The sequence below is a fragment of the Scyliorhinus torazame genome, chromosome 3 (assembly GCF_047496885.1).
Source record: "Scyliorhinus torazame isolate Kashiwa2021f chromosome 3, sScyTor2.1, whole genome shotgun sequence".
Taxonomy (NCBI): domain Eukaryota; kingdom Metazoa; phylum Chordata; class Chondrichthyes; order Carcharhiniformes; family Scyliorhinidae; genus Scyliorhinus; species Scyliorhinus torazame.
The window spans coordinates 288530761-288545905 of NC_092709.1; the positions used below are offsets into that span (position 1 = coordinate 288530761).

At 49.1% G+C, this 15145-nt stretch overlaps 1 long non-coding RNA gene across 1 annotated transcript in view; it reads right to left on the reverse strand.

Annotated features, from left to right (window-relative positions):
- Positions 1-7684: 7684 nt before the first annotated feature.
- Positions 7685-15145, reverse strand: part of LOC140409609 (uncharacterized) — a 106992-nt gene continuing 99531 nt past the window's right edge. The window contains exon 3 of the long non-coding RNA XR_011940426.1: positions 7685-8160. This is a non-coding gene — a long non-coding RNA (uncharacterized lncRNA). The remainder of the gene's footprint in view (positions 8161-15145) is intronic.

Here is a 15145-nt window from a genome sequence, read left to right on the forward strand (position 1 = left end):
TGTGCTTTTTAAAGGAGAAGGTAAGATTTCGAGGAAATGCTGTTTGCACCATGTTTTACCATTTAGTGGCATATCATTGGCCTGGGAGGTACAGTTTAAGAGTTGCGGGAAGAGAGGGCCATTGGCTTTGCACCTGCTCAGTGGTATAGATTGCACAGAACCACCAATCATGGTGATGACATTGCTCACTCTAAGAGTGGCACCTTTGGCAAAAGGAAAACATTGCTATGGTGCAACAACTGACCTTTCTGAGTTTGGGGTCAGAGCATGTGTTTGTTCAGAAGAGGGAGAATCTTATATTATTTCAGTAACTCATTTAATTGCTTTTCCTGATATATATTAATGATCTAGATCAGGGGCCAGTTTCAAAGTTTGCAGATGATACAAATGTTGGAAGTATCGAAAGCTGTGAGGTGGACAGTGTAAAACTTTGAAAGGACATAGACATGTTTTTGGGGTGGGCAGATCGGTGACAGGTGAAATTCAATGCGGAGAAGAGAAACATGACACATTTTGGTAGGAACAACATGGAGAGACAATGGCCTGGATTCTTCGCTCTGGAGGCTGAGTGCTGTCGCTGGTGGAGATTCATGGTAACTGCACGCTGCCGCTTGGAGCTCTGGCGAGGAGCGATTCATGTCATGTAAATGGGCCAACGAGCAGCCCGTGTGCAACCCGCCTGAGTCCTGGTCCCACAGGTGTGGATTAGCTGGGGCCGGGAATTGCGTTCAGAGTCTGACAAGCTGAACAGATTTTAAGTGTTCCACTCACACAGACTGTCATTCCAGCCAAGAAGATGGCAGCTAAAAGATCTGTACCAAGGTTCCTAGAATGATGACATTGACCGACTACTGGATACGTTTGAGGAAAGGGACACCCAGGGTGGGGGTGGAGACTCAAGCTCGCGATGATGAATGAGGCCTCTGGAGTTCACTCCGGCCTCCCCTCCATCCCATAGAGTAATCCAGGGGACAAAGAGCACCCCGAGGGAGGAGGAAGTGATGGGGCCCACCGAATCCCCACCACCTGATACAGGTGTATCTGCTGGGCAGCGGGCAGAACTGGGTGACACGTCGCCCCTGTGACACCAAAGGACGGCCGGGCCCATAACCCCAGGCCATCCAGAGGATGAACACCAAGGGCACCACAGGGCAGAGGGCGAGACAAGCAGCAGGTCACCTCCATTCCTGATGTACTGTCTGGGGAAACACACAGAAGAAGCAGTAGAGCACGAAAGATAGATAATGCTTAAGTTGGCTCGGACGTAGTAGAGAGTAGATGGTAAGGGCACACATGTTGTAAGCAGTCACCATTAAACACTTTTGCACCAGCAGTGTGATCTGCCTCTAACCTCTGTCTACTGGTGTGGAGGATGGGCTTGGGCTGGTGTTGTGTGGTGGCCAGGTGGGGTGGAGCGGTGGTGGGTGGGGGGGGGGGGGGGGCCAGAGGCGCCGGTGGTGGTTCAGGGCGCCGATGACACATGAACACCCCACATGTTGACACCCTCATCAGGAAGTGGCAGGAAATGGGAGCAGCAGTGTGAGCCTGTCTTGTATAACATCATCCCCAGTGAGTGACCCTAACCATTCATCATCCCCCGCTAACCACTCCCCCACCCGCACCCCCACCCAACACATCTGGCCCCATGAGAAAGAATCACGGTCACACGTACAGGGATCACCCAGGACAGTGCTATGTTATCTTAGAGACGGAGTCAGTCTTTGTCAGACAATGAGGAGTGTCTGAGCTCATGTCACAGTGAGTCACCATCATCCTCTGTCCTGCAGGCAAGACCCGCTGATTCTGCCCAACCAGGTCCAACAGCCTGTGGTGATGCTGGTTGGACCCGCAGAGGGGGGAGGGGCGTGGTCGTGGTAACGAGTGGAAGGTTAGGGGGATGATGGGGTGGAAGTGCTAAGGGAGAGAGAAGGGTTGAGAGGCTCAGAGAGGCTCAGGCGGCATGGTGGCACAGTGGTTAGCACTGCAGCCTCACTGAGTCAGGAACCCAGGTTCAATTCCGGCCTTGGGTGACTGTGTGGAGTTTGCATGTTTTCCCAGTGTCTGCATGAGTTTCCTCCAGCTGCTCCAGTTTCCTCCCACAGTCCAGGTTAGGTGGATTGACTATGTTAAATTTCCCCTTAGTGTCCAAAAGGTTAGGTGGGGTTACTGGGTTACAGGGATAGGGTGGAGGTGTGGGTCTAGGTACGTTACTCCATTAGAAGGCCTGTGCAGACTCGATGGCTGAATGGCCTCCTTCTGCACTGTAGGGATTCTATGCTTCTATGAAGATGTAGTTTGGGTGGGGTGGGGGAGATGGGGGGGGGGGGGGAGGGGGGGGAGAGGTGGGACAGACCGGTGAAGCTGCTGGTGGCCTAGCCGCCTAGTTGGTAAAGCAGGAGGTGGTGAAGTTGTCCCATGTGTGGTGGCCTTGGATCACACGTTGAGCGGCCTGCCTTGCCAGCTCTGGAGCCTCACCTGGTTCCTCCGGGACACCATCAGCATCCTCCTCGTCAGATGAGGACTTCTGTTCTTCCTCCTCCTCCAGCGTATCGCTCTGCTGCTCTGCAATGTTATGGAGGCCACCACAATGCTCAAGACCTTCTCCAGGCTATATTGGAGAGCCCCACCAGAGTGGTCCAGGCATCAGAAGCCCATCTTCAGAACGCTGCTGCATTACCCGAATGCCGCTCCTAGTTGCTGTGTGAGTGTCGTTATAATCATAGAATCATAGAAGTTACAGTGCAAAAGGAGGCCATTCGGCCCATTGAGTCTGCACTGGCCCCTGGAAAGAGCACCTCACCCAAGCCCAATGGGAGGAAACCAGAGCACCCGGAGGAAACCCACGTAGACTCGGGGAGAATGTGCAGACTACACACAGACAGTGACCCAAGTCGGGAATCGAACCTGGGACCCTGAAGCTGTGAAGTGACTGTGCTAACCACTGTGCTACTGTGCTGCCCAAATGGTTCTACCCCTCGGTCTGTGGCTCTGCACAGGTGTCATTTGCCATTACCTCAGTGGGTAAGCCTTGTCACCTACTAGTCAACCCCTCATCTGAGGGAGCACCTTGAAGGTGCTGAGAACCGACGAATTTGCTAGGATGTGCATGATGGTGGTTGCATACCAACTGCACATTCATGGAGTTGAAGCCCTTCCTATTGATGAAATGTACTCCTTGTCGATCCAGTACTCGGAGGGCAACATTTGTGCCATCGATTGACCCCCTGGATCTGGGGCATGCCAGCGATGGGGGAAAATACAGCAGCCCAGGGATCCTGTTGGACCCTGAATCACGTTGAAGGTGATGTATGTAGATGACCAAGCACACAGGACATCTGTCACAGCGCAGATACACCTGTGCATGGAAATTTGCGAGATCAGGCGCAGATACCTGCTCAAGCCCTGGAATGAGCCAGTTGAATAGATGTTGAGGACCACCATCACCTTGACGGCCAGTGGGAGCAGGTATCCTCCTCCAAAGCCCCTCCCCCCCCGCAGTGCCAGGTGTGTCACCATTTGGCATAGATGACACATGGAGCGGGATTCTCCAACTCCCCGCCGGGTGGGAGAATCGCCGGGGGTTGTCGTGAATCCCGGCCCTGCCGTCCTCCCAATTCTCCCACCCCCCAAACACCAGTGTGGCGTGAGTCGCTCCGCCCGCCTCGGAGAATGGCGGGGTCCGGCGCGACTCAATGGGCCGCAGGGCTGTCCGGATTCTCCGGCCCGCGATGGGCCGAAGTCCGCCCGTTCTATGCCAGTCCCGCCGGCGTAAATTGGAGATGGTCCCTTACTGGCGGGACCTGGCAGCATGGGCGGGCTCCGGGGTTCTTGGAGGGTCGCGGGGGATCTGGCCCCGGGAGGTGCGGGCCTGGCCCATGGTCGGGGCCCACCGATCCGCGAGCGGGCCTGTGCCGTGGGGGCACTCTATTCCTTCCGCACCGGAGGCCGTGTACATCCGCCATTCTCGGAGCGGAAGTGATTCCTTGTGCGCATGCACGGGGATGACGCCAGCATGGGCTGGTGCTCCAGCGCATGCGCCGACTTGCGCCGGCCGGCGGTGGCCCTTCGCCGCTAGTTGGCGTGGCGCCAGGCCCCTATCCCGCCAGCCGGCGGGCCGCCAACCACTCCAGGGCGGGCCTAGCCCCTGAAGGTACGGAGGATTCCACACCTTTAGGGTGGCCCGATGCCGGAGTGGTTCACGCCACTCCGTCCCGGGTTGGACCCACCCATGGTCTCTCCGCTGAGCGGGAGTCAGCAGTGGCACATTCATCAGCTCCTCGAATGACAAGTGCCGATGTGGCGCCGCCTTCACACCTCCTCCTAGGCCTGGTGATGAGCCTCATTTTCTGCTGTTCTGGGGCAGGCGTCTCTTGTGCAGAGTCCTCCTTGGGATGGACGGTCGCTCTTGCATCTGCGGCGCCAGCAGCGGCCAGGTAGGGAGCATTTCTGGCTGTATCCAAAATCCATGACTCAGTGGGTGGAGAGATAGAGAATGTTAGCAAGATGAGGATTCCTTTGGCCATCCAATGCCACCGGATAACATGGTCACCCTGATTTGTACAGCTGCGCCACCCTCAACATGGTCCCCCAACCTCCAGCCCCTTCAATATTACATAGTCCGCACTGCATCCCTGTCCCCATGAGTGACTGGCGCCTGGCCTGTGATGTGGGGAGCCTCTACCCTCACCACCCATGCCTGCCAACTGCTGCAACTGGTGTTAATAATAGGCTCTATGGCCCCTGTCCTGTTTCTCCGAGTGGGGTGTATTGTGGGTCACCTCACTGGGTGAGCCTTGTGCTCTCCCACCGGAAAGGTGGCAACTGGTTGTATGGTGGACACAGTCATACTGTGGAGGCATGTGGGTCTAACCTAAGAGACTGGTGTGCGGACAGATCCTACAGATGGGGCTGAGCAAGGGATGTGTGCCTTTTGCTGGGAGCTTGGCTGCAGTGCGATGTGGAGCCTTAGTTCTACAAATAGGTTGAGGCAGGGTGCTGGTCATGTTTCCTGGCTGGGGATGGGATGGACGGGATTGGGACACAGTGGACAGGCAAGGCTTGGAGACAGCTTATGATCCTCAGGGATGGGCTAGCTGATAGTGTCATTAGTGAGGCTTATACTCTGGGAGGGGCGATGTGCCAGGGAGGGCTCCAGTGGCAGCGGTGCATGTGTCCTTTGTTTGGGGAGAGCTCTGCTAATCGCTTGCGTCCTCTGTGATTGAGAATGGCCACACCCATCCCTTTTATAATACTGCTGGGATATGAGGGTGTCCAGATGGGTGGCTGGGTGGGTTGCCACATGACCAGTAACCCTCAGAGCATTTGTTTTTTCACATAATAATAATAATAACCTTTATTATTGTCACAAGTAGGTTTACATTTGCACTGCAATGAGGTTACTGTGAAAATCCCCTAGTCGCCACACCTGTTCGGGTACACTGAGTGAGAATTCAGAATGTCCAATTCGCCTAACAAGCATGTCTTTCGGGACTTGTGGGAGGAAACCAGTGTACCCGGAGGAAACCCATGGAGCCACGGGGAGGACGTACAGACTCCACACAGACAGCGACCCGAGCCGGAATCGAACCTGGGACCCTGGCTAACCACTGTGCTATTGTGCTGCCCACATAGCGAACGGTTCGGGTCTGGAATCCACTGCCTGGAAGTGTGGTGGAGGCAGATTCAATTGAGGCATTCAAGAGATCATTAGATGATTATTTGAATGGAGACAACATGCTAGGGTATGGGGAAAAGGCAGGGGAGTGGTACTAAGTGATAATTGTCATGTGAGAGTACCTTTAAGAAATGGGTGTTTAAGAAAGGTACCTTTAAGAAATGTTTGGCTGCTCATGTTACTGCAGTGATGTCAGAGTGTGGGTGGAGCTGAGCTCTGGTTCTGCTTTTTAGTTTCACTTTGAGAAAAGCTTGGGTGTGTCTGTCTTTTTGGTTTCGTTTTTCAGCGTGTTGCAGCTGAAGTCAGCCAAAGCAGCTGTATTGTTGAGCTCTCTGCCATGAAGGACTATCTCTTAATCATTTGGTGAATTCAGAATTATAAATGTTTTCAGTATTGAATGTAAACCCCGATGTGCTTCTGTTTAAAGGTTTGTTAAGTCTTTTGGGTGTAAAAGGACAGCATACAGGTCACTTAGTGTTGAATTCTTTGGGGGTTATCTGTGAATTAATGGTTGCTAAGATATTCACTGTTTGTTTTAAAAAGGTTAACTTGAGTTCATAGAATAAACATTGTTTTGTTTTAAAAAATATTGTTCCATACCTGTAGAGTGAGCCGTGTGCTCCCCATACCACAATCTATTAAAAGTTGTGGGTCAGGTGAACTCCATGATACATTTTGGGATTCTCTAAACCCTGACCCATAACATAATGATCATTTGGAGATCCAGTGCAGAAATGATGGGACTATTGGCCTCCTTCTGCGCAGTAACAATTGTGTGAAACTGCAATTTAAATCCTTCATCCATTCAATTACCAACAGCTCATTTTTTCACTTTTCCCCTCTCACATCATTCATGACTTTCCTTCTGATTCCAGCACACTAAAACTAAAAGCAAGGAACATGAAATATTTCTCCAGAACATATGCACACATAAATAATTCTCATATTCCTTTAATTTTAGTCTGCTAGCAGGAAATTACCGGGGACAGGAATCCACTTGCTCCGAATGGCCGAAGGGATAAAATACAACGAATGCTCCACCTCGCACCACTGGTAGCAGAGTTACCGATGAGACAGAGAATCCAGCAGCGGTGATCCATTTCCAATGCCTAGGTCACCTGCATTGCCAGCGGGAGGATGCAAGTTAGTCATTGAGACCTATTTGCATCGACTTAACGGGCCAGTCACCATATTCTCCAGGCCCGGGTGATTCTCCGGTCCTCCAGGCTGGGAATCATATGGGTGAGAATTACGTCTGGTCCTGACAAATGTGGCCCTGACGTGGTGGACCTTGCAGTGGGCCAAGGGGGTAACGCTTTAAGGTAGTCTCTTTATTTAGGGGTCTCTGGTGGGCGGAGGGGGGGCGGTCTGGTAGGGGTGGGATGGACAGCTCTTGCGTTGTGGGGGTGGGGGGTGGGGAGAGGATGGCCCTCCGATGGACTTCGGGGGAAACTCCCTTAAAGAGTTACCTCCTTGACCCACCGCAAGGTAAATTTATAAATTTTTCCTCCAGTGTTTAGTAAATAGCCCCTGATGTTTATAACCTGGGAGCATATCACACTTGAACATGTTCCATGGACCTGACAACCTTCACTTCGATTGACGGAAACTTTAGTCTTTCACTCTTCCCAAAAATGAAAAGAAGATAACAAAAGGAGATTTATTTCCTATTTGCTTACATCCTAATTAGTAGCTTAATGCACCAAAAGAAAATGCCTTTGAAACTGGGCTGTGCACATCAGAGGATACCACTTGCCCTCAGGAAGTTTGCTGGAAGAATGCACTGATAAGTTGGGCTGTTTAACATCAGAGGATGCTTCACTGCTTCAGGGGGACTCTAAGTTTTGTGGAGCAGAAAGAGACCATAATCATACAACCTTTATATGGCTTTGAATCCTACTTTAAATCCTCATAAAACAAAAATCTGAAATAATGCAAAATAAATTGAAATGGAGATTGACAAGAGAAGCATACACGTGTACAATTTATTCAGTGTTCTTCCTTCCCCGTTTACCATTACCTCTCTGAAGGCACTAATTTATGTTGAGATATAGTTACATCAATGCCAGCAACCCCTAGTGACTATTCTTTGTATGTGAGTCTGGATGAGTGTCATTGAGGAAGTGCCAATATTTATTTATTTTTAATAACATTTGTTTAAACTTGAAGCATGCATACAATTTTTAAAAACAAATATTGTTATTATCCTAATACTGCTCTACCAAAGGTGTGCAATCTCCACAACACATTAAATACATGTTTTTATTTGTAGCAGAATTCACACTGCGTACATGTTACACAGTCAAGGAGACTGCTTGTGTCTAACAGCAGGAACAATCATATCCTCCAGAAGGTTGTATTTTCTTTGTCCCGTTTAGATAATCATTTAATCTTTATTCTTCTTGCTTTATCACCTCCACTAGTTGCCTTCTTCTCCCTGGAAATCACCACAGTTTGAACTGGGAATATCTTCCTGCTTGCCAACCCTGCTTAAGGGAAAGAGATTGTTTTGTGATGAGGTCACATTTACTGGAGGGGAGATGGGTTGATGTCCTGATAAATTAACAATACAAAGTGTGTACGTGCCAGAGAAAGTAACACTTTTCAATTTTTTTCTCACACAGTGGACAACTCAACCAAAACATAAATTATAATCGCCATTTATTTTTGCCCCAAATGAGCAACTTCTGCAAAGTTTCAGTGAAGTTTTACATTTTAATTCCTTATCTCGTTAAAATGATTAACCTCACAAAGTTGTACTTGAAATGTTGATGTTTGAGGGTTAATTCCCCATGGCTCTTTGATCCATTCTCAAAGGTACGCCTGCGAAACCCATTGTGGGTGAGCATATCTTAACTTCTCCACTTTGTGCTGTGGCAGTACAACGTAACATTTACCTCATTTGCAGATGGGCCGTCAGGGAAGGCGCAGAGTGGATGTGAGGCATTTCCCCGAGGAGGGGAAGCGGAGTTACAGAAGGGCAGTCACATGGTCTCCCTTGCAAATCTCTGAGTAGCCAGTGACACGGTAATAAGCCAATTTGGCAGTGCTAGCCCCTGACCTCCCTTTACTGAGAGGGCCAAAATAAAATGGTGCCTAAATACATGTTCAACCTAAAATATACACAGTTTTAACATGAACAAGTGTGAATACTAATTTCAATCCTTTGTGTCATAAAAACATGCCTGCATAGAATTATGTACTTTTTTGCCTGAGGTCATATGCAGCCTTAAGGTAGATATTTTCTTTATTTTGAATATGTAAAAATCTAGGAATTTAATAAATTGTTTCAGGTCATCTGGAGACAAGAAAGGCAAAGATGTTTTTCAATATTTCTTTGGAGAGAGTGGCAGGTGCATGTCAAGGGGCATGCCCCTCAGGAGGGCCCAAGGGTAGGCCAAAATAGTGCCAGTTAATCATCCAACAAAATGCATATGACAGATGGGAATAGAAGCTTAACGTTATTTTCTCATGATTGCTCTGCTAATTTTGCCTTTTAAATTTGCTAACAACATGTCACACCATAGCTCATCTCCCTAAGGTTCATAACATTACTGACATCCAACATTCAAGAAACATTTAGTGGCAAAATGTGTGTTTTTTTTTGGATTGTTGTAAATTGCATTCAATTAACTATAGTAGATATGTAAATTAAGAGATTAAATTCTCCTGACAAGCAGCAGAAAATGTATAAAATAGAGTCAGTTGTCCCGGCTGAATTATTTGACAATTTGGAAGTGTGTTTAATGATTAGGTCAGACCTCTCCCTTCAGAGGGTAATTTGTGCTGGTTTTTCATTCATGCACTCTAATGCTGAAATGACCGCGACTATTTATTCACTTGTTCCTTCCTCCCCAATCTCTTTTTACAAAAAATTTGACTTACTTTCCCACTTCTGAATCAGACCATCCTGACTTTAAAAAAAAAAGATTTTTCCTAAAAAGATTTATCAGTAACATTTTGTGAATAAACATGTAAAGAGTTTGCATTGAATTAGAATCTGGGCCTCAAAACAGAACAGCAGCTTTAAAGAACCAGTTTTCCAGCAAATGAAATATCTAGACATTCAAGATTTACCTGCTTATGACCAACAAACCGATTGCTAAAGAGTCGTGTGTACAAGTTGGTCCTCAGTTTGTAAGAGACTTTGAGGTGAGTGCAACAAAACATTTCTGCAATAGTGCTGCACTGCTCCTGACCCACTGTTCAGCATTCTGCTGGGGCAGATTGGTTCTTTCCCTCCATCTCGATGCTGAGCTGTTCTTCATGGGCAGCACCGTGCTATTGGACCCATGGACACCCCGAGTCACCGTCTTGGTTCAGTACCTGATAGAGGTCTACAAAATTATGAGGGGCATAGACAAAGTGGATAGTCAGAGGCTTTTCCCCGGGGTAGAGGGGTCAATTACTAGGGGGCATAGGTTTAAGGTGCGAGGGGCAAGGTTTAGAGTAGATGTACGAGGCAAGTTTTTTACGCAGAGGGTAGTGGGTGCCTGGAACTCGCTACCGGAGGAGGTGGTGGAAGCAGGGACGATAGTGACATTTAAGGGGCATCTTGACAAATACATGAATAGGATGGGAATAGAGGGATACGGACCCAGGAAGTGTAGAAGATTGTAGTTTAGTCGGGCAGCATGGTCGGCACGGGCTTGGAGGGCCGAAGGGCCTGTTCCTGTGCTGTACATTTCTTTGTTCTTTGTTCTTTGTACTGTACCTGGAGTTAGGAATACAGGGCTCTCCTTCCCCACTGGTGCTACTGCAACAAAGGTCCAAGTTCAACCACGGGGCACGGGGGTGGGAGGTGGGGGGGGGGAATGGAGGAGGAGAGTGCAGGGTAAGAGGGAGAGGGTTGCAGTGGTGGCATGGTAAGGGTACTTCCTGATGATTCCCTTATTTCACCTCTCTTTATTTTTACTGTTATCATTTGGATCCATGGGTGCTTAATGGACATGTACCGTTAAGTCAGGCAGCAGAGAGAATGAGGAATTAAAAAAATTGCAACATAGTATTTGATACTAGTGTTCAAACAGGAGCACTCAGGCTTTGTGGCACCCGCGAGGTGGGGTGGGACTCAGTTTGATTGGTTGCCTGGTAACAGGTGGTGATTGGGTTCTACTCGAGTGGAACTATTTTGAGTCCTGAACACTGAGAGATAAGGACCTGCTCCCTCGTCTCTCTCTCTTCCCAGAAAGGCTGTGAGTGACTGTATTTCTGAAACTGCAGAGACCTGAATGAGTCTACAGTGAAAAACATCTGCTGGGAAGGAAAGGAACATAGGAATTAAGCGCAGAAGTAGGCAATTCAGCCCTTCGAATCTGCTGCTCCATTTAATCAGATCATGGTGGATCAGAATAAGGAGCCGACAATTAGTTTATCCATTTAGGGGTGAAATTACGAAACACTTCTTTACATGAGGGACCTGTAATTCCTGAAAAACACTGTTGAGGCTACGAAAATGTTGAAATTCAAATTGTTAGATTTTCATTAGCTAAGAGTAGTATAAGATATGGAACCAAGGGACCGGGTGCTGATTTTTAAATGCCTAAATGCTCCTCTCACCCACCCCAAATCTTCCCAATTGATGCCAGTCCTTGTGTGCCCCCAAACTAAATTTCCTATCTCTTTCTTAAAAGGTCTATATTCTGCACAACCTACAGAAGGAGCATTTGATTCCTGTTCCCCCAATTATTGGCTGCGCGCTGGTGCCCACTGTAACTGTTCTAACTAATGGCAACCACAAAAATGGTTTGGGTCTTTCACTGGTGTAATTGGACAGGCAGTGCCATCCGTCTGCCAAGCTTAACCTGATACGCTACCAAATTGAAAGTCAGCTCCTGTGAGTCCTAATTTTGTCAACAAGTCTCCTTCATCCTATCTTAATCTATGGGTAGATCTTTCTCCTTCCTACTTCTATATGGTGGCTTTACTGCAGATTTAATGCAGACTGAAAAGAGACACTGGGGGAGATTTCCATTTCTGTTTTCAGGGGACGGACTCAACGGTGGGGGAGCAGGAAATCCCACTGGAGTCCTAAACCATATTTTGTGCCTGCAGGATTTCCCATAGCTATTGTCCCTGCCCCCTGCTTTTATGGTTAATAATCAGGGGCAGCACGGTAGCCTTGTGGATAGCACAATTGCTTCACAGCTTCAGGGTCCCAGGTTCGATTCCAGCTTGGGTCACTGTCTGTGCAGAGTCTGCACATCCTCCCCGTGTGTGCGTGGGTTTCCTCCGGGTGCTCCGATTTCCTCCCACAGTCCAAAGATGTGCGGGTTAGGTGGATTGGCCATGATAAATTGCCCTTAGTGTCCAAAATTGCCCTTAGTGTTGGATGGGGTTACTGGGTTATGGGGATAGGGTGGCAGTGTTGACCTTGGGTAGGGTGCTCTTTCCAAGAGCCGGTGCAGACCCGATGGGCCGAATGGCCTCCTTCTGCACTGTAAATTCTATGATCATCCCCCCAAGTGCAGCCCCCGTCCAACATGCTCCCTCCCCACCATTAGATTCCCGCCATGAATCATGGCATGTACCTGTATTTGTATTGTGTATTTGTGTGTGTGGGGGGGGGGGGGGTTCAGTGGGGTCCTGGGGTGTTCGGGAGATGGGGTGGCATTTGGTGGGGGGGGAGGAGGGGTTCTATGTTTAATATTTTGCATCAGGGTGCCCTTTCAAACAGGCACCCCCGAACATTTAGAACCTAAGTTCTGGTGCCAGCATCACATTGTGGGACCTGTCCCATGGAATTTTCCTTTCACTGTTCCTAACAATATAGCGGAGAGAGGTACAGTTGGGACTGGCGGCTTCCATGACATTTTCCCCACCTGCTGCCACGCTCTGCAAAAAAAAAGCCCACTGAAACTAGTTCCAGAGCTGTCCCTGAACCTATTCTTGTGACTGCACATGACTGCACCTGTAGAGGGCGCAAGAATGTAAATTACATGCAAATGAGCTGAATGAATGCATCAGATCACCTTTAACAGCACCAGGTGTTGATGAAAGGCAGGCTGCCCCCCAGAAAAACCGAGCATGATTAAATCCTGGGTGACTGTCTAGGTGCTTTCCATCTTAAAAAGACAGTTAGCATTCCCAAGAATCATGATGCACTGAAGGAACCCATTATAATCCAGTGTGCCTGTGCTGAGCTCAGCAACATGCACAGCAACGTCAAGATTTCTGCGATTGAGTCAAAATGTGCGGACATCAGAAGTTGCAGCCTGATTTAATATAACTGTGAATGCTGATAGCCTACCCGTTATTCCTGTTGCAAATTCCGGGCCCAAATATCCAATTTGCTTCTGAAAGTTATGATTGAATCTGCTTCCACAGCCCTTTAAGAAGTGCATTCCAGTTGAGAAAAATTTACTGTCCATTAAAAAGTTTGATTATCTAACAACCAAAATACTTCCCCTCCCCACCGTGATACTGTTATAACCTGCTTGCTTACCACTGGCTGGGGACTAATGGCAATCCCACAATCCTTTGGGAGTATGAGCTTCCCCAATGAGGGGGGGAGAAATCATTAGCAGATTCCCTGCATAAATAAAGCTGGCCAGTTTGAAACGGGCTAGAGGAGAGTGAGCAGCAAGGAGTTGCATATATATATATATGTACGTTATTGTAAATAAATGTTATTTCTTTCTATCCTTCAACTCGTGCTGGATTCTTCGTGGCTCTGACAAAACTGGCGATGAGGATTAAAGTGAATAGCTGTCTACACTGCTGAAGCCACCTCCCTGGATTTTTGTTGGATACAGGTTGGAAGTTGTTTTCTATTACACCATGCCCTCTGTACGGACGTTTGGATGTTTTTGATGCTGCGCTGGATATCTGGAACCAGTACACACAACGGATGCGTTACTATTTCCAGGCAAACAACATCACCGAAAACGAGTGCCAAGTGGTCATATTGCTCACCGCCTGTGGCCCGCATACGTTTGGGGTGATTAGGAGCCTTAGGTACCCAGCTGCGCCGGACACCAAAACGTTTGATGAACTTGTGAACTTAGTGGGGCAACATTTTAACCCAACTCCGTCCACGATAGTCCAGCGTTACTGGTTTAATACCGGGGAGAGGACTCCAGGAGAATCCCTTGCTGATTTTCTATCCAGGCTACGCAGGATTGCAGAGTACTGTGACTATGGTGAGACCTTGTCAGAAATGTTACGTGACCGTTTAGTTTGCGGTATTAACAATGCGGCTACCCAGAGAAAGTTGTTAGCTGAGCCAAAATTGACTTTTCAGCAGGCCATTCAAATAGTATTGTCCTGAGATAGCGCAGAACGGGGAGTGCAGGAGCTACAGGGAATGGAGGTGCATTGCTTGGGGCGCGTCTCCCCGCACCCCTGCGGTACGTTGGGCGAGGCGACGTCCGGATCGACGCCAGTGGCCGTCGGACATTCCTCCCCGAAGGGAGCCTTCTCCAGAACCAACGGATGAGGAGCCATGTCCATGTCAGACTTGTGGGCGCCGACCCCGTAGCGGATGCCGGTCCAGGGGGTGCCAGAGGCGCCATCGTTCCGACAGAAACTGGGGCCAGCCCAGAGGCCGAACCTTACATTTGGATGAACCTGCGGCGACTACTCCTGAGGATGACTGCCTGCAGCTGCATTGTGTGGCAGCTCCCCCTGTGGCCCCCATTAGGATGACAGTACGGTCACCCGCTTGAGATGGAGTTGGACTCTGGCGCAGTGGTCTCCGGGATTGCCCAGAGGACATTCGATCTCATCAAGCAGGGTATACAGACCCTTACAATAACAGACACACAGGCCAGGTTGGCCACCTATACGGGGGAACCATTGGACATTGCAGGAACTACGATGACCCTTGCTGTTTATGGGCACCAGGAGGGGCGTTTCCCACTTACCGTGATGCGCGGCCGCGGGCCCAGCCTGTTGGGTCGGGACTGGTTGCGCCATTTGTGGCTGCAGTGGCAGCACATCCTCCATACAGTTTCTGGAGGGTTAACTGAGTTGCTAGGATGGTACCCAGATGTATTCCAGCCCGGTTTGGGGAAAATAAAGGGGCCGTAGCCCATATCCAAATTGAATCAGGAGCCACGCCACGCTATTTCCAGGCGCGCCCGGTGCCTTACGCCTTGCTCGAGAAGGTAGAAGGGGAGCTCACTCGTTTGGAGAGTTTGGGTATTATCAGGACTGTCCGTTTCACTGACTGGGCAGCACCAATTGTACCTGTAATGAAGCAAGATGCCACAGTTCACTTGTGCGGCGACTATAAACTTACAGTGAACACGGCTTCCCGGCTCGACCGATATGCAATGCCTCGCATAGAGGATCTCTACGCGAAGCTTGCAGGCGGACACTCGTTCACAAAATTAGATATCAGTCACGCCTACCTGCAGTTGGAGCTGGACCCTGCCTCCCGCCCATATGTAATGATTAATACACACCGGGGCCTGTATGAATGTACACGGTTGCCCTTTGGGTATCCTCTGCCTGCGCTATTTTTTAATG